Here is a 23,362-nt window from a genome sequence, read left to right as displayed (position 1 = left end):
TGTGATATAGGGTAATGAGTGTATAAATAAGAACACCACCAGTGGTTTATGGCAGTGAGGTGGTTGATAGTTATTAGACACATCCCTGGTGGTCAGGGGGAAGCTTGTATGAAATTTCCATGAGACAACAGAACCCCCTCTGTCCACCAGGTGACAGTATTGTCCCAGATCTGGTGTCATAGAGACCTGTAATTCATGAGAATCAAGGAACACGGTCAGATGTATGCAGGATATAATACCAGCATCACTAGAGCAGTCAGTGATTGTATAAGTACACATGTGCTGCCTTCATGCTGTATCCCATACATTACATCCATGGACTGGCTGGTACAGTGTCTGTATGCTGCTGTGTCACAAGGCAGAGATGTGAGAGGTGTATGTCAATGTCTTATTGTTCTGCCGAGTAGGGAATGGCTCTGGCTGAGGATAGATAATCTGACCCTCCACTACAAAGTTTTGTTGACAAAAAGCACAAAATAGAACAATTGATAGTAAAAGAATCTCATAGTTGATGCAAATATTCTTTGCTATGAGTCTTTGTGGAGTAGTGTAGCTACCAGCAGATAGATATATAGATAAAAAGATACTGTAGCTATATACTGCAGATAGATACATACATATAAAAGATAAAGGGGCAAATGTATCACTGTTCTTTGTGGATGTTTTTGTGACTGTTCCTTCTGTTGTTATGTCTTTGCACTTAAAGGGCAGTTACCAGTTCAACAAGTTAATGTAATTGTTTGTATTCTAAAAAGTTATACAATTTTCCAATATACGTTCTGTATCAATTCCTCACAGTTTTCTAGATCTCTCTGCTTGCTGTCACTCTATGGAAAGATTCTATGTTTACTTCCAGTGGATAGAAACCTGACGATGGTCACACAGGTGAGCGGCTCGTAATAACACACTTCTCTAATTAACTTTCTGTGACATAACGAGCCGTGCACCTGTGTGACCATGGTCAGATTTCTCTCCACTGGAAGGAAACATGGAAGCTTTGTATAGAATGACAGCAAGCAGAGATCTAGAAAACCGTGAGGAATTGATACAGAAAGTATATTGGAAAATTGTATAACTTTTTAGAATACAAACAATAACATGAATTTGCTGAAATGGGAACTGTCCTTTAAATTGCGCCTGAAGGTATGGGGATATATAGATAGATAGATAGATAGATAGATAGATAGATATGAGATAGATAGATAGATACATAGATACATAGATTCATAGATAGATATAGATAGATATAGATAGATAGATAGATAGATAGATAGATAGATATGAGATAGATAGATAGATAGATATGAGATAGATAGATAGATAGATAGATAGATAGATAGATATGAGATAGATAGATAGATAGATACATAGATTCATAGATAGATAGATAGATATAGATAGATAGATAGATAGATAGATACATAGATAGATACATAGATAGATAGGAGATAGATACATAGATACATAGGTAGATACATAGATTCATAGATAGATATAGATAGATATAGATAGATACATAGATACGTAGATACATAGATAGATACATAGATAGAGATAGATAGATATGTAGATACATAGATAGATATAGATAGATACATACATAGATAGCATTTAGATAGATATTTATATCTAATATAGACAGATAGATATATAGAAAGATAGATGATATTTGATAGATATAGATAGATAGATAGATAGATAGATAGATAGATAGATAGATAGATAGATAGATAGACGCATAGACAGATTGATACAAGATAGATAGATTGATACTACATATTAAATAGATAAGTAGATGGATAGATATAGATAGATGATATATACTTTAGATAGTTAGATATAGATATATAGTTACATAGATATTAGATAAATGGATAGATATATAGTTAGATACTGTAAATAGATAGATGATATATACTTTAGATAGTAGATAGAATGAAATCTATGAAACAATCTAATGTCCCATTGTTGTATCTGTAGATTGCCGGGTCCTGAATAGTTACTATAACTTTCCACCCATGTATCTCAGTGTCAGAGCTTTGTGCAGGAAGGTTTATAATAAGGTCCTTGTAGGGGACCATAACAGCCCTCTATTCACACCTCCCAGGACAGGCACAGTGGGTCTTGCCCTGCAGAGCTTACAGTCTGTCTCTCTGCTGCCACACAGAAAATTAAAGTGACACAAGGTCAGACGTTTGTCATAGTGAGGTTTCGGTTCAGGGTCCCTGCCCAGTCTCTGGGTGTAATGACTTCACAGTCAGTCATCTGTAACCTCTGGGCTTTTTACCACAGTAGAGAAGTTTGTGGCTGTGACCTGGACTTTTATTGCTGTCTTATTCACACTATAAAATGACGGAGCCCTGACCTGCAGGCAGAGTCTTCTCTTGTCACATAGGAGTCAGTCTGGTTATAAAAAGTGGTGTGTGATGTCATCAATATGGCCGCCAATGGGATTGTCAACCAATTTTCTTGACAAAGTGACAAATCCCATGGTGCCAGAAGATTTACAGGACTCAAAAAAGTTTTACATGGAAAAAAAAAATATATCATAATCCATTATCTTCTTTAAACTCTTGATACACGTGTCCAGCTGATCAATTCATTACTTTCTGCACAACTTTCTGAGCTTAAAGGCAAAATTCACAACAGGAGTTTTATCCATGAATCGGTCATCATTCACATTTTGACATCGGAAGACCAAGACGACACATAACAATTGATCCACAGTATCTCGCAATTGTGAGGCTTCAGCTTCATGCAGGATGTTTTCAGATGGTCCCCGTGCTTTGAGAGTTACAGAGAGACATCAGCAGGTTGTACCAGAGATACAGAGACTGGAAGAGTCACAGAGAGACATCAGCAGGTTGTACCAGAGATACAGAGACTGGAAGAGTCACAGAGAGACATCAGCAGGTTGTACCAGAGATACAGAGACTGGGAGAGTCACAGAGAGACATCAGCAGGTTGTACCAGAGATACAGAGACTGGGAGAGTCACAGAGAGACATCAGCAGGTTGTACCAGAGATACAGAGACTGGGAGAGTCACAGAGAGACATCAGCAGGTTGTATCAGAGATACAGAGACGGGAAGAGTCACAGAGAGACATCAGCAGGTTGTACCAGAGATACAGAGACTGGAAGAGTCACAGAGAGACATCAGCAGGTTGTACCAGAGATACAGAGACTGGAAGAGTCACAGAGAGACATCAGCAGGTTGTACCAGAGATACAGAGACTGGAAGAGTCACAGAGAGACAGAGACTGGAAGAGTCACAAACAGACATCAGCAGGTTGTACCAGAGATACAGAGACTGGAAGAGTCACAAACAGACATCAGCAGGTTGTACCAGAGATACAGAGACTGGAAGAGTCACAGAGAGACATCAGCAGGTTGTACCAGAGATACAGAGACTGGAAGAGTCACAGAGAGACATCAGCAGGTTGTACCAGAGATACGGAGACTGGAAGAGTCACAGAGAGACATCAGCAGGTTGTACCAGAGATACAGAGACTGGAGGAGTCACAGAGAGACATCAGCAGGTTGTACCAGAGATACAGAGACTGGAAGAGTCACAGAGAGACATCAGCAGGTTGTACCAGAGATACAGAGACTGCAAGAGTCACAGAGAGGCATCAGCAGGTTGTACCAGAGATACAGAGACTGGAAGAGTCACAGAGAGACATCAGCAGGTTGTACCAGAGATACAGAGACTGGAAGAGTCACAGAGAGACATCAGCAGGTTGTACCAGAAATACAGAGCCTGGAGGAATCACAGAAAGACAGAGAAGTTGGCATCCTTTGGCCAAATCCTACAAGGATGATAAATCCATTGTTAACAATGTTCTTTGGAACCAGATGATGATATTAAACAACTCCAGGCACATATAAGGGAGATGAGAGGCACCAAATGTCACATCAGACCATTCAAAACTGGTTAAATGATCCTGGTCTGAAGGACCTGTAAGGTACCTGATCGCACCACCAGGCACGGGTGATACAGTCTTACATGGGCCAGGGAGCATCTACACTGGATGAGGTACTAGTAATATCAGTGCTGCTCATTAATACTAGATGACTCATGGAAATAATGGCTGCACATCTGTGTTGCCACCTGGTGGTGTCTAGTCAGGACAGAACTGTCCTATACTCTATGAATGGTCCAGTAACAGCCCATACTACTGGTAAAACATCTGTAATTCAGTCAGTGTGCCTCAACATCAACACCTTACTATCATCTTCATGGAGGACAATACTTGAGCTCATGGAGGTCATATCATTGGGAAACTGTTGTTGGAGACTGGGAACCTCACATGGAGGTCTTGCAATTTATCCTGATCTGAATCCCACTAAGAACCTCTAGTAACAGATGAGGCACCATGTAAAGCTCATCACTCTGTACCCCAGAACCTCAATGACCCGAGGGCTGCCCCTTCATGAAGAGTGGGAGAAGACAACTAGTGACTTGTGAACTGCAGGAGATGTCGTTGTGGAGCTGTAACTGACAGGACAAGTTATGGAGACTGTGACATGTCTGTGGGGCTTCACGTAGCACTGGTGGTGGCTTTTGTTTCAATAAATAGTTTGAGATGAGAAAATCGCCACCGCATGTACACAATGCAAAATGCTGACCGCGTTCATTTCACCGGAAACACAGATGCGATTGGGGACAAGCACTGCCCCCTAAATGCAATGCAAATAATAATAATTCCTTTATTTATATAGCGCACACATATTACGCAGCGCTGCACAGAGCTTGCCAGATCAGTCCCTGTCCCCATGGGGCTCACAATTTAAACAACCTACCAATATGTTTTGGAGTGTGGGAGGAAACCCACGCACACCCATACAAACTCTATGCAGATGCTGACCTAGATGGGACTTGAACCCAGGTCCCCAGTGCTGCAAGGCTGTAGTGCCAACCACTGAGCCATTGTGCAAATGCCACATGTGACCGCACCCTTTAATGCCGTTACAGTCACCATATAATATCACCGCAGCCTGAACTTTTTTGTTGTTTTTTTCCAAGAATTTCACCCAAAATCCAAATTTCCTAAACTATTTGTGAGTAGTGTAAGTGACGGCGCTGTAGCACCTTTGGTCACCTACACTGATTATTATGGGTGCAGTCCAGGCAGCGGAGGATTATCTCAGGAATGGACTTGTCTGCAGTTATTCTTCCTGGTTACAGCTAAACAGATTCTTCTTGCAGGTGAGATAATGACTTTACAAGAAGACAAACATGTTTTGTACCAGAAGGAGTGACACAGAGGTTCCCTTTCCTTGAATGGGCTGTGGATGTGGAGGTGTACAAGTTATTACAGGTGTTGTGGGTTTCACGCTCCACAATACACTCATTACTGATGTCCTCTGCCGCGAGGAGACGTAGTGATACGAGGAACGAGCTGCTCCTCCTGGCATTTATGATTACATAGCGGTGGAGTTACACCATGTAATGGGCAGTGCCAAAATCTACAGCTAAGAGGTAGAGTCATGTATCCACAAGCTGCTGGCACAAGGGTGGCACCTATATCACATGGCAATCTATACGTCTGGTTTTTAAATCAACTAATGCAGATCTACTCCAGGTTTTGTTTTTTATCTATGGAATAAATGTTGCAAATTGAAAAGGATGTTCCATAGTGGAAATGTATCACCGAGGCATCTAATGTATCTAAGTGATCCCATCGGATTTATAGTAAGGTTTAATGATGCAACTGGACATGTATAAAAGCAAGATAGAGATACGTACAAGATCGGTTTCATAGGTTTGTTCTTAAGTTGAATTTGTATGTGAGTCGGAACTGTATATTTTATAATTGGGGCCAAAAAAAAATTTGTCTGGAGGTACAGTGACAATTGGATTTTCACATTATTTAGCTTTAATTGGAACAAGGATTATTAATAAAACTTTAGTACAGACACCTTACAGCTGATCATTGCTGCCTGAGACTAAAGTGAAGCATCCAGAGATCACAGTGGGCAGAGGGGCCTGTTATTAACTAGCAGTTGTCTGTAAGTTGGGTGTCTTTAAGTAGGGGACCGCCTGTATATGAAGAATGGGTAACTACAATGGGAAGTTACAAATAGGTAACAGCAATGGGGTGTGATGGTCACCTCATGATGGAACAAGGATAGAACTTATAGAACTGACTCTGAAAATTTCTCCTAGGTTAGTCCCAAAAAAACTAAAATCACACTGTTCTTAAAGGAAATCCATCAAAACCCATCATGATAAACCAGGGACATTACTCATAGGTCCTGGCACCGTGACTGTGGTCATCTTCTTATATTTTTTATCCATGGCCTCCTTCCTTCTAAAATCAACTTTTATAATTATTCTTATGAACCTGAGAGGCTCTGGTGAGTGTTTCCGGAGCCCCTCAGGCAGAGGTAAGGGGGAGAGAGCAGGGGAAGGGCAAGACATGTTGGGCCCATTGTGACAGCCTGTGCATCTGCAGCATTGAGGGGCTCTGGTAATGCCCCCAGAGTCCTCCTGGCTCATAAGTATAATTTTAAAAGTTTATTTAAGAAGGAAGGAGGCCATGGATAACAAATATAAGGAGATTACCACAGTCACAGTGCCTGCATCTATAACTAAGTGCTCCTGGTTTATCTATGCTTGCTTTTGATGGTAGATTTCCTTTAAAATTATACTAAAGACTCAAATCTGCAATATAAACCCTAAAATGACAACAGGAGTACAGAGTTATGAAAACCTATGAGCTAAGCACAAGGAGTGTATGATGACTTTGTCCTCTCCTGTTACACAGTGCGCAGCGCTTTGTAATAAGCCAGTGCTTTATGTAACTAGATAATAGTTTTTCCCCGTGTAATAAAAGTGATACATATTACAAAAAAATTACTTATGTATATATTTTTTGCCCTATTTCATTCATGTATTTTCATCTGGCCCCATTCTCCTTCCTCTGGCCCGGGGCTGGTCCACTCGGCTGCCCGCCTCCGGTATAACCCACCCCCTGTCTGTGTCTGTAACTGTATCTCTGTACACCTGGACATTACGACAGACAGACAATGGCGCTCTAATCCGGTCAGCTACTAATCATCCAGCAGATTACCTGCCTCCCCGACAGGACACAAATACTCCCACGTCACCTCCTACCACATTCATACAAAGGTATTTGGACTTTTCTGAATTTCAGGAAATCTCTACAAAAAGCCGCCTGGGAACGGAGTTCAAGAGATGGAAATGGCCGTATATAAAAATGCTAAAAAGTAACAAATTCATTTGTCGGAGGCAATAAACGCTGAGGAGCAATAGCATGCGGAGAGCTCGGTGTAAATCTCTTTCCCCTGCTGTTTGTACATTGCTGTAGTAAATATGGAGCTGAACACTGCAGGAGACCCTCACAAAGGAAGCAGAGCCTGGGGGGTTCAGGCGTCTCCAGACTTTTCTTTTTATGTCTTTTCCTATATCAGAAAGTATTTACAAGACGTGAACGGCCACCGGTCTACACTCAGACGTCACAAGTGAGCGATGCAACAATGTATCTGAGCAAGTCGATGGAACAGAGCGGATTGATCAATACAAGACGCAAGCTAATCACTAATAATACAACTTACTTACAAGTATTGATAAAACCTACGTACTGGAGCTGCTGACATCATGGTCATTGTCCCTGGGCTAGGTTCATCCATTTAGTTATTGACTCAGTGGTCAAATGTATTAGTACTACAGGTCCAATGGGACTGGAGCCAATTGAGAGATCATGTTTTTTTTAGATTCTATTCTATGGTTTTCCATAGAATTGGAATCTTTTAGTTAAAGTGACTCCAAAGTCATAAATAGAAGAAAAGATACAATACAAAAATGGATACTGTTCCATAATGTATCACTGCACCTCACCCTATGCAAGTGCATGCTTGTTTTTTAGGGTAGTGATCTGCTTACATAATGTGGGCAATGACCAATCTCCTGCAGGACTGAGCATTATAAAATAACAGTCTCCAGCATCATCATATGGAGAGTCAGGGAATCACCATACACATGCTATAACTTCTAAGCAAGGTCTCATGCGGCTGTAGCTATACCAAAAAATGAAGACCTCAAATGCCACAAGCGGCTCCTTTAATTACTGACAAGAAGCCAAGTCTTTAATTACGTATTTCAAACACCCATTATTACCATTATAAATCTAGTCATTCCACCCCCTGTTGGCTATATGGAGTACTACAGCTTAACTGCAGGGCTAAATACTTAAGATAAACTTGGTACCTTGTTCCCTCCAGTCATTTTTTAAGGATAACATATAAAAATGTGTCCCTTAATCCCAAAAATACATGATATTGTCAACTCACAATTTTACATTTAAAGGTGATTAAAATCTAATGAAAGACAAGAAGACGATACAATGGGGGTCATTTACTTAACCGGGTCCTGTCGCGATCCAGCGGCACGTTCTCCGGCGAGGATTCGGGTCTTCCGGCGCATATAAGCGCGTGTCAAGCGTCATTTTTTTTTAAAAAAATACCGCAGTTTTTCCAAAATCGTTGACTTTTCGGACGGCCACACCCCCAATTTCCGTCGCATGCGCCACAATCCGATCGTGTGCGCCAAAAACCCGGGGCAATTCAGCGCAAACCGGTGATTTTCGGGAAGCCCGACGAAAAAGAGTGACTCGGACCTTAGTAAATGTGCCCCATTGACTGGCATACAATGATTCCAGTAACAGATACATTAGGGCACATTTACTAAGGGTCCGAACGTCATGGAAGCCTCCTATCTCCCTGCACTTTGTGTCTTCACATAGACATCCATGGTTTAATTTACTCAATTACAGCAACCCAGATGACATGGCAATATTCACCATTAATAGATGTAATTAATCACTTCTATTAAGTGCTGCATGTAGGATAACTATGTATCTCATGTTGCCCAGTACTATGGTACTTAGAATTATCAACTTAGATTCACGTCAAAAATATGAATGTATTTCTTCCAGATTTATCAAAAGTTCAGTGGGAGAAAGTAAATCTATTGGCCCTCACTCCTATTGTTCCATATGACTGTTTATACACTGTAATGTGATATTATATTTGTATATGTCTCCTATGATTTATAAAGCTATAGAAATAAAGATTATTAGTATTATCCATATGACTAACAAGTTTGTGATGAAGGCTCTGGTTTATAGGTTGGACCTGAGACAAATGGCAAAAACAATCACATTTTCTGGGTTCACTTGTTATATTCTGTGCCTGTGATTTCCAAATCTGAGCCCATTTTTATCACAGATAATTAACTTTACTTCCCTCAATGTTCATTCTTTTATGCATAAATTTTACAGAAATGAGAAACCAATTTCCCAATCCCTGCCATAATCCCTCCTGCCCCGCACAAGGTCACAGGAGATGCTACATCTGCCCATTGTCTGTTTCATTTATTCATTATTCTACATTCTGTACATTTTCTTGATATAAAATTGAGGAGAAAAAGTGTCAAAAAAACTTTCAAGGAAATTTTGAAAAATCAAACTTTGCTTTCCAAAACAATATATTAATACATGATAAATGCTGTACATATCATTTTATTTGTTCTATTATGTAAGATGTTTACCTCTACACAAACATTTTGCAACATGTTGCCACCGACTCCAGCTTTTACATGTAGCTAAATTATTTTCTAAACTGTTCCAAAAATGTTGCAATCTCACTGTAGAAAGGTAGAGGAATCGATAATGGAGAAACATCTCCGGACAACCTTATAGATGCAGGAGATTCCTCAGACTGTTATAACATTGTTGCGGTCTACAAACTTTAACATCCCTAGATAATACGTTTCCCACTGTGTATTTATTTTTTCTGAATCTTTTACTCCTGTTTTTTACTTATTCACCGAATCCTTTATCTTCATTGTTCAGCGGACAAAAGAATATCTAGATATATGCCGAATTACATACAAATTCAATTTAAGAACAAACCTACAGAACCTATCTTGTCCGTAACCCAGGGACTGAGTGTATATACATATAATGTAATTAGAGTTTTGGTCACAGTTTTCTACAATGAGGAAAAATACATTAAAAATACAAAACCTATCTGCAGGATATTCTGTTTCATAAAGTATATTTAAAGTATGTAATATAAGAAACAAATAGTAGATTTGAATATATATATATATAGAGAGAGAGAGTATACAAGTGAAGTTTACAAGTTACACAGATAACCTGGTGAATTTCCAGGCACTTGATCACTTGGGGGCACGTATATTATGCCGTTTGTGCCTGTTTTTTGGCATGGGCTGTTTTTTTTTGTCTAGTGCTCCTCCTGAAACCTATTTGTTGGCGCCACAAATTTCCTCTTTTTCCGACACTCATGACTTTGTATGAATTTAGTCTCGCAATTTGGGTGACACTTTCCTGTACTTCTAGGTTTTTGGCGCAATTTGTGTCACACCCTTAGACCCACAAAAAGCAAGTCTGCCAAGTGCTATAACACCTACATGTATGTGGAGAGTCATTTCAGACACTTTCTGCCAGGGCGTCACAATATAAAATCACAATGTAAAAAAAACGTACAATGCACGGGCCACACACAAAAAAAACGGACGTTGAGACACAAATAATAAATGTGCCCAAGTGGCCAAGTTTGCCAAGAAATGTAAAATTTGAAACATACAAGTTTCTTTGCACAAACTAAAATCCGGAGAATGGCTACAATAGGAGAATTAATCCGAGGATCTCACAGTCACTGGGACAAATCTTCTATCCAGTAAGTGACATCAGCTCCTTGTATATAATGAAACATCTCAGAATCCCGTCCTTGCTGGCGGCTCTGGAGGACGCTGTGTTTCCAGGCTGTAGATTGCTTTATGGGAAGTGTACGGTCTGGTTTACACTGCTGCTGTCCTGGGGCTCCGGTGTCTATAGGCACAGGCCTTATGGCTTCAATTACACATTTGCTTCTTTTGAATGGTGTAAATTTAGCACATTTAGAAAAAAAACAAAGTTTGGAATTTAGTAGTGAATGGCCTTCACTTTCCTGTTTGGTTCCATGTCCCCTACTATAATTTTATCTAAAATAGATAGTACAGTGGTCACTTAGAATAGAGGGGAAGGGCTGGGAAGCTGCTTAGTGCAAAGAACTCAGAGCAAAGCAGTGTGAGGACACTTCCGCAGTACTACAATCCTGGGATGTCAAACCATATAACACAGTCCTGCTGCTACTAACACTACACACAAATATATGATTACACAGATCCTCAGGGACAATACCAGGGGCGTAACGAGGAGAGGCAGAGCCCCGTAGGAGAATTCTGAATGGGGCCCCCTACCCCCAGAGAAAAACTGCACATTTGTATACAAATACTATTATACACTTATGTGCACACATTTATGCTCTGTTGTAGATTTATACACTTACACAGATCTGTCCCAGTGGCTGCTCACCCTATTGGGGAAGTACACGGTATGAATTAGAGATGAGAGCCTAGTCCTGTCCTTCTGCTGTCCCCACACTCTCCATTGGTTGTAATTATTTGTAAAATGTGCAGCATAACATGTATATAATGGTGCACATCCTCTATTCTTTAGTGTGTCAGGTCGGTAACCAGGGCCCTCTGACACTGCGGGCCCCATAGAGGCTGCTATGGCGGCTATCACTGTAGTTATATCCCTGGACAATACCTAACACTGTTTGCTATGTCAAAACTACTGAAATATGACAGGTGGAAATTCACCCAACCCATAGGTGTCCTAAAGTTAGGCAAAGTTTAGGTTCCATCCAGTATCAACATTGCTGATAAGTTCCATTCACGTCAATGAAGCTGCAATTGGAAGAGATCAGAAATCTACATAAATGTCTACATGTTATCCAGGATTAGTCCCAAAATCTGCCCCAGTGCCTCTATGTAGTCACAGTTCATTACTACTAGTACTGGTGTTACGAGATGTGTATTTTCCTCCCTATATAATAATAGAGATCTGATAGTAGAACAGACATGATATGATTTGTGTTAAATGTGACAGGGCCGGACCATAAATCAAGGACAAACTTGCAAGTTCTTGATAAACATTTGTTGGAAGGAGATGAAAGGAAAAGACTGCAGAGCTCTGAAGTGTCTCCGCTCCTCTCGCACGCCTCACATGTACAGTCATAGGGACGCATCCAAATCTGAAATTAAAAGAGGTTTTGTATAGGAATTATGAAAGTGTCCTGATATTCCCTGAATCCTGCGCAGATCCGCAAGAAACTTCATCACTATATCTGGAAACTGTGACCATCCCAGATGACGAACAATGCAGCGTTGTCCAAACTGATAACAAGGTTTACGTAAATCACTAGATCCAAGGAAGTGTCTATTACTGCTCAATGGGCTTTAGAATATTCCTATATATAACAAATAATAATACTTCAGAGCTGAAATCTCCCAGAATTCTTGGCTCTTGCAGAAGTAATCTGTTTTTGCCCTGTGCTTTATAGTCCTTCGACTAAGCACTTGGGAGAATTGGGCTGTAGAATATTTCTATATACAAAAATAATAATGCACAGAGACTTCAGAGCTGAAATCTTCCAGTTTTCCAGCTAGATTAGTGTCTGCACAGGACAGAAGGAATATAGCATTGCATTGTGTTTTAAAGGAGTTCAGCTTGCACTATGTGTCACTTCCCCGCTCAGGTCCGTTGGAGTTCACCTTCTTCTTCCTGGTGCATGTAAGTGCTTGACCTTGCGACACAATTTGAAAGTTAATCCTGCGCTCACATCTTAAGAGTGGTCATTCATATAAATCGCAATTCCTGCGCTCAGTCAAAAGCAGAATTGCGATTTCAGCTCTGAAGTCTGAAGAACACAGACTTAACTCTTAATAAGTACTTACAAAGCCTTACAAAGTTATGCAGATTGGTGTATCGATAAAACAGGATTGCCAATTTCATGATATTCATAACCTATGCATTGGAGCTGGTTAAGATTTAGCCCCCTCTTCCCCCCAAATCAGCGGAAGTTCGGTTTTCTGAATAACTGCAGCTCAGATAAATGGAAACTGAGGTGCACTAGTACAGCTTGGCCACTATATAGAGAATGGAGCTGTTCTTCTGGTTCTATTCTATTGATACTGGTGGCTACTCATAGATGTTTCTAAGTGTTGGCCAGACCCCTGCATCTTAAGAGTGGTCATTCATATAAATTATGCCTGGCTTCCATCTTTATGACCCTGTTCTGTCTCACCCTTTTGCTTTACACTGCGGCTCTGCTTGTTCAGGATGGCGACTACATATAAGCACAGGGTCAGCAGAAAGTCACTGCGCAGAGAGATCATAAACTATGAGAAACTAATCTACTAGTGCAGAAATTGTTGAATCGACATTCACCTCTGCTTCCAATCCCTTCCCTAGGCACAGCACTTCTATTCCTAACAGCAGACACCAGCATTGTCTACATCTTGTCCGTGTTTAGGAGGCAGCGAGCATGTCTAATATGGCTCCACAAGTCCTGTTTTTGGTGGTGTACATGTCCTAAGGCGCGAGCCCAGGAATCTGGTACATTTTCATCTGGAACTGTAGTTATGTTCCATTTTCTCCGTATAACTAGAAGTACATGGTTTCCCAATTTGATTTCTGTCTACAGATCCTGACATTGTGTCCGATTTTCTATAGGGAGTGAGTGCGGAGGTGAACATGTCACAGCTTCTCTGCCATGTGTGTTACCATGTATGAACAATGTATCCTATATACGTCATATATGTCCTAGATGCTGTGTTCATTCTGCAGAATATATAGCATCGTATACGCAATCTATTAGCACTTATGGAGAGAAGAAAGACGAGTGCATGACATAGCACAGACATTTAGTTACTCTGACCCAGATTTATTATGGCTTCTCACTATGGCACTAAAAGCATATCAATCCTACACTTTTCGGGTATTTCCGACCCATATGTCACTATGGGCACATTGGACCATAGACCCGACTCAGCCGTAGTTCCGGGGGAGATAGGAGCTGGCAAAGTTGTTCGCTCTATCTGGTCTACAGGTCAGGACTGGCAAAGTTTGTTCCCATATACATATCAGCGCAGGTCCACCACATTTGATGCAAAATGTATCTTGTATCAGATAATTTTTTATCAACCGCTTCACCAATTTTCCATTTTCGTTACACAGATCCAGTACAGACATTACATTGCACAAACATCAGTGGCACATTAGGAAAATTCAAACAATTGCTAACATATTGCAAAATGTATCTGACACTTGCAAGGCGATACAAAGATTTTTTGATACTTTTTTTAGTATTTACTATTGCAACCAATTTGTAGATTTTCAATTGTGTCAAAAGTGTAAAAATTAAGCTACGGTAAATTTTGATTTACTTGCTTGCAGCCAATATGTTATTCAAGAAGTAGAGAATGGAAAGTTGCATTTTTGATGAGTGCAAGCTCACACTACCGTTACTTGACTCCATTAAAAAAGTAAAGAATGGAGGTTTGATGTACCAATTAAAAATCCCATTCACATGAATGTAAATATTGTGTCATCCGTTATGTTCCGTTTAGGCTGATATCCCTTACCCTTTTTTTTTTTTTTTAACGGAAAAAAATAACAGAGACTGCATTTCCTCCGTTTGAAGAATGCCAAACGGACCATAATGGATGACAAAAAATTTACGGTTATTTCAATAGGATTTTTAATTGATACGTTAAAGCTCCGTTCTTTCCATTTTTTTTACGGAAAGGAACGGTAGTGTGAAATGAGCCTTAGACAAACATTTTGTCACCAAATATTGCAATATGGGGCTCACTTACTAAGGGTCCGCGGCCGCACTTTCATCGGATTTTCTGCCGTTTTCGGGTTTTGCACCTCTGTCACAGGTATTTAGCAGGGGATTCTGTCGCACGCGATCGGATTGTGGTGCAGCGGCACCGGCTTTCATGCGACAGAAATCAGGGGGCTTGCTGTTGGGTGAACCCCCTGATTCGGACTGAGCGCGGGATTTAACTTTCAAATCGTGTCGCAAGCCCAAGCACTTACATGCACCAGGAAGAAGAAGGTGAACTCTGTCGGACCTGAGCGGGGAAGCGACACATGCAGGATATCGGGCGAACGATATTAGTGAATAGCGGCACAGGGCATGATCGTCGAATAATGCACTTTTGGTGAACTCCTCCAGACGGGTAAGTATATGTGCCCCTATATGTCTGATGGAGCTACATCCTTGTATCTTTGGCCTCTAAAAGGCTTAATTCACCTTTAGCAAAATGGATTGTTGCAAAACTAAAAAAATTCTCACTGTGTGAACTATTTTTCTGCTCCTGTATCCCAATATCTACACCAGTGATAACTGATCTGCAGAAATAGTAACACATCTCAATCACAATCATGTGACTTCTCCACATTTTGATAAAATATTGCGTATGTGACATGTAAACCTGCGCTCCGCTCGGCTAATCTTTACCCGGCTGTGCATTCAGCTCTCATTACGTCTCACAAGCCGCAGACTCTGGCACCGATACAACAGATGATGAGCCGACAGTGGCCGTCGACATTAGAAATGGAAAACAGCATGTTAAGAAGCCGCAGTGTCAGGTCCGGGTTAAGTGTTCCTCAGGTGTGCCTGACCCCTGCTAGATTAGATTTGATGGGCCATGGCGGCAGCCGGGAGAGGACGTCTACAATTTATAGGCACAAATAAGACAACAAGTTATTTTCCACCTCAATCTTTCTGTGATGGACTCAGGGCGACAGTGTAGTCACTGCAATGTGAAATATAGCAAACATGTCTTATTATAAGTGGTAGTTGTCATCTAAACAAAGGAAAAATAAGTTTTATATGCTAAATACATAAGAATCTGTGTTCACCCAGAAGAATAATGAGGGTTTGTGAATCTCTATTTTCATCACACTAACTAAACATATATCTATTATACAGCAGTACAACTATCCCTATATTGTTCCTCCTCACATCTCTAAAGCTCCCCAGTTTGTTCGTAAAGTTGACTCACTATCTATGCACATTCATGTTCTTCTAGCTCAGCCGCACCTCAGCTTTACAATTGGCAAGGAATGTGCTTTTTCTTCACCCAAGTAAACTCAGGTCTGTTACATCATTCGCCCCTCCCTAGGAAGGACAGAGCTGACTCGCTGAAGTTCAGTCAGCTGCTCATTCCCCCCTATCTCAGGAATTCTCTTCAGCAAGTCACACAGCCAGCGCCTCCCTCATTCCAGTGGGAGTGGGGAATGAGTCGGATGACTCAGGCATGGAGTGGAACAATATAGGGATAGTTGTACCACTGCATAATCGCAGTTTATGCTTATGTTTAGTTAGTTTATTTGACAGGCTCTCTTCAATGATAAGACAGTGTGGGCCTTGACTTTCTTTGCTGCACAGTTCTCTCTATATTCTCCCTGTGTTTATCACTATGATAAGTGCAGGAACAAAATAGAAAGCTATAGCTATGGAACACTAGAGCCTGAGAGGTATAACACTTGAGTGCTATATCCTGATATTCACCCATTTATTAACCATAAGGGATACAGTAATTACCCACTCTCCCAACACCAACAGTAATATGTACAATCTCAAAAAGGGGAAAGAAATCCCATGCACTCACCAAGACTGCAACTCCTTTTATTCAAGCCATGCAGGGAGCAAAAGACTTGAGAGACACAGATGGATGACGGACCGTTTGACACTACTTGCAATTCCTCAGATTGGGAATATCTACAATAACCCACAGACTAGGACTACACAGCTAATAACACTGTGACATGCAATTTTGTGTCTACAATGTAACAGTCACAAAAATATCCAACACTATTGGATTCTAGTTGCAGAAAGTATTTGATGCCCAAGTTCCTAACAACCCAGCACTACATGGTCGTGATGCAGCTGGCAACCATGAAGAGCATCTATGCCAACATCTGCACTAAGGAACATATGCCTCTGATATATATGTTACATATACAGGGTAGACATAGGGGGAGAGTAAGAACCTACACGATTCTGTCCATCTTGTATCTTGCATGGAGCCAGGTATCACAGTAACGGTAAGTTCTGTAGCAGGTCTGATATTACTGCTATTCTGTTCTTCCATGGAGGGTACATGGGAATTAGTGTAACACACTCATAATTCAGCACTTAAAAGTCACTTCTGAAGGGGATTGGTATTAATAGCGTAATGTATGTGAATCTGGAACATGAAATTCTAGATGTAGCTATGTTATTCAGAGTAACGCTGCCCGCAGCTCCTTGCTGAGAATGTATAACAAGAGATACATCAGTCAGATGGGAGGCCATAATCATGGGACAAAGCATTTATGTCACCCAGTGTGAAGGCTGAGGTGGGGTGACATCGCTGCAGTCACTTTCCTGAGGTACCATGTCATAACACACAATGGGGCATAGTTATCAGGGCCTCTGCACCACATTAGTGCCGTAAAAGCCCTCAAATAATCGCAAATGATAGCTTATTGCTAGAACTTGCTATTCTTTAGCCCAATCCACCACCTTCATGCCAATGAGGCATGAAGAAAGGGGGCGTGGCTGGCTGAGAAAAGGGCGTGGCCAGAAGGGAGTGGGGCGGCGCGGGCGTTATTGTCCCGACGCCTGAGCACTCGCTGTAGCCGGCGACTTTCCACAGCCAACTGCCTGGCGTAGTGATAAATGCTGCGCAAGACCCGGCCTCTTGATGTATCCCGCTGCACAAGTGCCCCAATATTGCTATCACTTAACGATCTTTAGTATTCATACATTCTGCAGACTTCTTCTGACACAAAGAAAATAACTTATATTCCCCAATTCAGTTACTGCTGGGACCCCCACTGATCACGAGAATGGAACTTCTAGGACTCCATCCTTACTAATAGGTGGAATGGCAGGGCAAGAATGGGTCTTAAAGAGGACCTGTCATGAGACTAACAATGTCTACTGATAAAGGGTTAGAAGTCCTCCCCATATCTCCTAAAATTAGCTGCCAGTGAGGCTCTGTACCTTAATTACAGCCATTTTTCTGATATCCAGATTAGCTTTTGTGACTCATCTCTGGGATCTGTGACTCTTCTCTCTCTCAGGCTGGCAGTGAGCCACGCCCCATTATTCTGACTGACAGCTCTGTGTCTCTTCAAATCCCTGCTCTGCCTCCTTGTACTTAGAGACTGTCTGCTAATATTCAACTACAGACATATAAAGCTTATGGGAAATATTGTGTCATTTTTTTTACACGGTGCCTTGTGTTGCATTTATGACATGTGACTGGTGACATCATTGCAAGTCCTTTAGCCTTCTAAGAATAGCAAACTGTACACCATGTATGTAATTATATGAAATCACAGAAGCCTCCATGGAGGATGGAGAGGAGTAGAAGTCCATGGAGGCTGCTGTAACTTCATGTGGTAGCATAGATGCATACATGGGGTACCGTTTGCTATTATTAAGAGGCTAAAGGACCTGAGATGATGCCACCTTGGTCACATGACATGAACTGTGAGTATTACGGAGGCATAAGGCATGGGGGTGAGTTGATGGGAGGGGCCATCTCAGCACGCCCCCATCTGATGCCAGGTAATATAAGATAAAAGGTGATTTATGTGGATGTACGCAAAACAATTTTTAGCTAATAGAAGGGGGTCAGTTAGTTATTATCCTATACAGGAACCTGTCACTGGCTGTATATGTGCAAATGTGTTGACAGGTTCCCTTTAACGCTCCATTCAAAAGTATGGGAGTGTCGAATATTGCTGAGCACAGCGCTACTGCCGGTACAATTACCGACATACTGTTGAATAGAGTGGCAGAACATGGTTGGCATGCCACTCCACACATTAGTGAAACCTTCTCCAGAGGTCCTGTTTTTGTGATCAGTGGGGGTCCCAGTATTCAGATCCTCACAGATCATCTTATAATCCTGTGGGTTGAAGATAACTTTGTACAACCGCTTGAAGGATACCCATTCCTCCTGACACCACCTATGCACATGCACACTTGTTTAGCCAAGTTTGCATGTGTTATTAGTGGAGAAGGGTGTAAACCACTGCAGACACCTGTGAGATTAAAGGATCAGGCATGTTGTAGTCCAACACCCCCAATCCTTTATAACATTACTGACAGATCTATTTACACATAAGATGCTCCAAAATTGACAGCTGAAGTCAGTCTTAGAGCCATCATTCGTTTTTGTATATCCAATTAGCAACAAGACATATTTCATAGATTTAATGCACCCCCTAAATCCCCATACAGATGTAGAAATTAACCTATATGTGGGTATTATATTCCTAAATATGTGGCACATGGAATATGAGTTGTTTTCCTGTAGTCTCATGTCTTCTACACCCCATTAAGATACTGGAATGAGGAGCACAAGAAGGTGGAGCGATCCCATAGAGACCTGGGATAGGAGATGAAGCTGTTATTCTGTAGACATGGCTGGTAAAAGGCTGCCACACAGGTCAGAGCGCCTGGTGATCCGCTCCTTGTACTGCCCAAAGAAGGCTTTTGTTTACTCCTGGTTCTAGTGCCAACAAGTCCTGGCAGGGCTCGGATGCAACCACATTTGGACAAGAGAAAAAAAAACACAGACCTAAAAGTGGAACTGGGGGGGGGGGGTGGAGACAGCACCAAGCCTCTATTCTACAATGGCTCTCACCCCTCGAACAAACCAAATGAGGATTGGGGGGGGGGGGAGCTCAACTTTTCAAAGCTGCCTCTAATATATGTAAAGAAACCTTTTGAGAGCCATCACTAGTTAATCAGCTGTCAGCGGGTGTACAGTGGCACAGAGGGGTCCTGCCACATCCACCAATACAGAACTGGAGGCTGCTTTTATCTCCATACACATTTGTGCCAGGCAAAGCTTCTATGGGGTTCCAATGGAAGGTTGGGTTATACATGTATACAATGTTGCAGACTCGAGTCTTCAAAGTCTCATATATCCATTATAAACAAGCTGCCGGGACTGTGGGCGATATAAATGTTACAAAATGACTCAACGTTTTATCCACAGATTATAAAAACACAGCAAGTACAATTAAAAATAAAGATAGATTCATAGAGGAGCGATATCTTCGGACCTTATAATAGTATCAGTATATAGGGGAAGTTTTGGTTCTGATGCATACTGCAGCTGTGCAAAAAAAAAACACGATAAGAGGACAATGTTGGAAAGCCTCAACCTGTCAAATATATTATAACTTGCACCAGAAAGTGTAGGAATCCATAGCTACAATCTAAATTTAGGTTGTGGTGCATCCTCCTTACATATCACAGAATCAGTAAAGGAAATCTACCATGAATACCCAGCATGATAAAGCAGGGATACCTCCTCATAGATCCAGGCACCATGACTGTGGCAATCTTCTCATAATTGTTGTCCATGGCCTCCTTCCTACTAAAATCAACTTTTAACATTATGCTAATGAATATGCCAGAAGGGCTCTGTGAGTGTTACCAGAGCTCCGTGTTCTGGCTTCACAGGCTGTTACACTGTGCATAAGCATTTTCTGCCTTCCTCTTCCTTCCAGTAGAAGGGAGGAAGTGCTACTGCACTGTGTAACAGCCTGTGAATCGGCAGCATGGAGGAGCTTTGGTATCAGTTCATTGCCATATTTTTAAAAGTTTGATAGTTATAAGGAAGGAGACCACAGATAATAAATATAAGAAGAATACCACAGTCACGGTGCTGGGATCTATGAGTAAGTGTTACCTAAAGTGGTAAAATCATCATTTAGATTAATTGGACAGTGGAAAAAAAAAAGTTTGTAAAACAAAATTCAATGGGGCTGATTGCAAAAAGTTGCGATTTCTAGTGCAAATCATTAGAATTGTGATTTTTTTTTTTGCTGATTATTCACCCCAAAAAGCAGCGGGTTGGGGATGACTTGTCCCACCAGATTTCCTTTATTGTGATGGCATTGCCTATAGCTGAAATGTTCGCTGTAGGTTGAAACCTCTTAATAATTTTGGTGCATCTGGCATACAGCATAGCTGAAAGTTAAGACCCAAGCGCATAAAGCGATGCTCTTAATATATCATCCCCGTTGTGTGTGGATTCATCCTAAAAGTTACGTGGAATTTGCATATTTGCTGTAGATCCGGATCAAAACCTTTACAGATGAATTGGGGGATTAGCGGGTCGGCAGTAGATCCCAGGCCATTGCAGTAGCTAATTACTATTATGCGATTGCTTTTAAGCAATTTCCAAATATTTCCTGCAGAGCTTCTCTTATAATAAAAGAAATATGTGAAGAAAAGAAGTGACTATGTTCTAAGAGACATATAATCCACATCTTCTTGCTATATTATTACAGCCGCATGCAAAAGAGAGAGAGAGAGAAAAAAAATACAGCAATCTCTTTGAGTTGTACTTGTGATCCTTTTTAACAGCTGTTAGAGGAAGAATTGAGGGGATTTCTTTTTTTATGGTGAGGGAATTAATAGAGGTTTGGAGAATTGGGTTCACAGGGACTCTGAAATCCGGAGAATGGAATTATATAGTGACAGTCATTATACAATGATAAAAGAGGACCATTTTACACCTGTAAAGTCAATGCACCAATAGCTCTTTCAGCCCTGTGGCAAAGCAACCCAATGTGGAGTGCGGAGAGGTCTGCACCGGCGCCCCCCTCCTCATGGCATAATGAATTATTCCCCAATAGTTTAAAAGTAATCATAGGGAGAGCAATTTACATCGAAAATTCCTATACCTGCGATGGCATATAAAAATCCTCAGATCAGGATGACTGTTAGCAGAACCCAAAGGCAGAGACTGAGGAATTACCGTATTACATATCCAGCAAATGGGAGATCATGTTTACATCGCAGCTATATTAACCAGTCAGCGATTGGGATTTACTGAGGGCAATATGGGTGCTATTCGGAAATTATTCTGACATATGCTTTGATCTAAAGGGTTAATGCATTCTAGATGTTCCCTCGGAACCGTGCAGCCGGAAAGAGTCCATAGTAATGTAACAATGGGATCAGACTGAAATGCAAATATGGGAGGAATTCCGGAACTTATGCGGAATATTAAGGGTGAATGGACACAGCACAAGTAAGGCTCAGTTCACACTACCGTTCCTACCTCTATTAAGAAAAAGTAAGGTTTAATGTATCAGTTAAAATCCCATTGACATCAATGTAAATTTTAAAGTTATGTTCAACTAGGCAAGAATCCGTTATCCATATGTTTTTTTTTAAATGGAGGAAAAGTACCGCAGTCTCCGTCATTTTTACAAAAAAAACACATATATTATGGGTAGCAGCCTAAACTGAACATAACGGATGACATAAAATTCACATTGATGTTAATAGGATTTTTAACTGATACATGAAACTTCCGTTCTTTCCTATTTTTTACCAGAGGCAAGGAACAGAGATTTGAACGGTAGTGTGAACTTGGCCTGAGTGGTCATAATGCCACAGATTCTGCACATAGTGGGGCAAAAGGACTAATTCTTGCTAATACTTAGTCTAGACAGTATAAAGTATATGCACCAGATTTCATATCAGCGCATAGAGATTCATATCACCTTTCAGGTCATACTACTTTGTGCCAGAATTTTGAACCACTAGCCTGTCATCCTAAGCACCTTTTCTGCTAAGTCACACCTACTTGTCAGACAATACCAAAAAATTTTTAATAATGCACACAGTGTAAAATTAGACCAGACAGTCTACAACTGCAATAAACAATTTGGTGCATGTTAAAATTTTGCATTGCACCAAATTGTTATCAAGTTTTGCAACAAGCAAAAATACATCTCAAAAAGATAATAAATGTGGTGCACGACACGTCGGATCATTTAGCCAGAATTCTGGTGCGTTCATCTTAGTAAACCCGCACTAGTGTGATTCATTCAACTTATTTTCTAAGCAAAAAAATCAATGTCAAGAAATTCAAAATTAGAACAGAAAAGGGCTTGAAAATAAATGAGATTCTCCGCTTTAACTTCACTTTGACTGACATTTATTAAACTGTATTATGAAAACCAATCACTGCATAGCTTACAACGATCTTGCAAAATATAAGTCCATCGGTGATTGGTTGCTGTGGGAAACAGTGACAGAGTGGGGCATTTAACAATTGTGGCACAGGGTCTGTGTTTTTTTGTTTGGCGCATAAATCGTGCCATGATTTAACCCCTTTGGTGGCAAAGGGGTTAATGTATTAGCGCACAACTGAAAAGGTTTAGAACTGTCTCCAAATTCATGGAGGTGAAATAGAACTCTATAGAACAGCTTTTTGCAGCTCTTAGTGTGCTCCAAGATTTGCTGCAAAAAAAAAACATGGCGGAAAATCAGAAGCCCATGAAAAGAGTTAGATCCCAAGAGGCGCCCAAATTGTGCTCCCGAAAAAAGAAAAGTTTGTCAGTGTCGTAAAAACACCAATATTATGGCGCCAAAACTTTATAAA

General features: G+C 40.9%; 1 long non-coding RNA gene across 4 annotated transcripts in view; it reads right to left on the bottom strand.

The window, feature by feature from the left end:
- Positions 1 to 23,362, bottom strand: part of LOC140134722 (uncharacterized) — a 250,925-nt gene that overhangs the window by 139,040 nt on the left and 88,523 nt on the right. The window contains exon 5 of one of the 4 annotated variants that reach the window (XR_011856388.1): positions 11,861 to 12,129. The exons of the other annotated variants lie outside the window; for them this stretch is intronic. This is a non-coding gene — a long non-coding RNA (uncharacterized lncRNA). Of the gene's footprint in view, positions 1 to 11,860; positions 12,130 to 23,362 lie in introns of those variants that run through there. 4 annotated transcript variants of the gene reach the window in all.

This window comes from Engystomops pustulosus, chromosome 6, assembly GCF_040894005.1.
Source record: "Engystomops pustulosus chromosome 6, aEngPut4.maternal, whole genome shotgun sequence".
Classification (NCBI taxonomy): Eukaryota; Metazoa; Chordata; class Amphibia; order Anura; family Leptodactylidae; genus Engystomops; species Engystomops pustulosus.
This window is presented reverse-complemented; position numbering and strand designations above follow the sequence as displayed.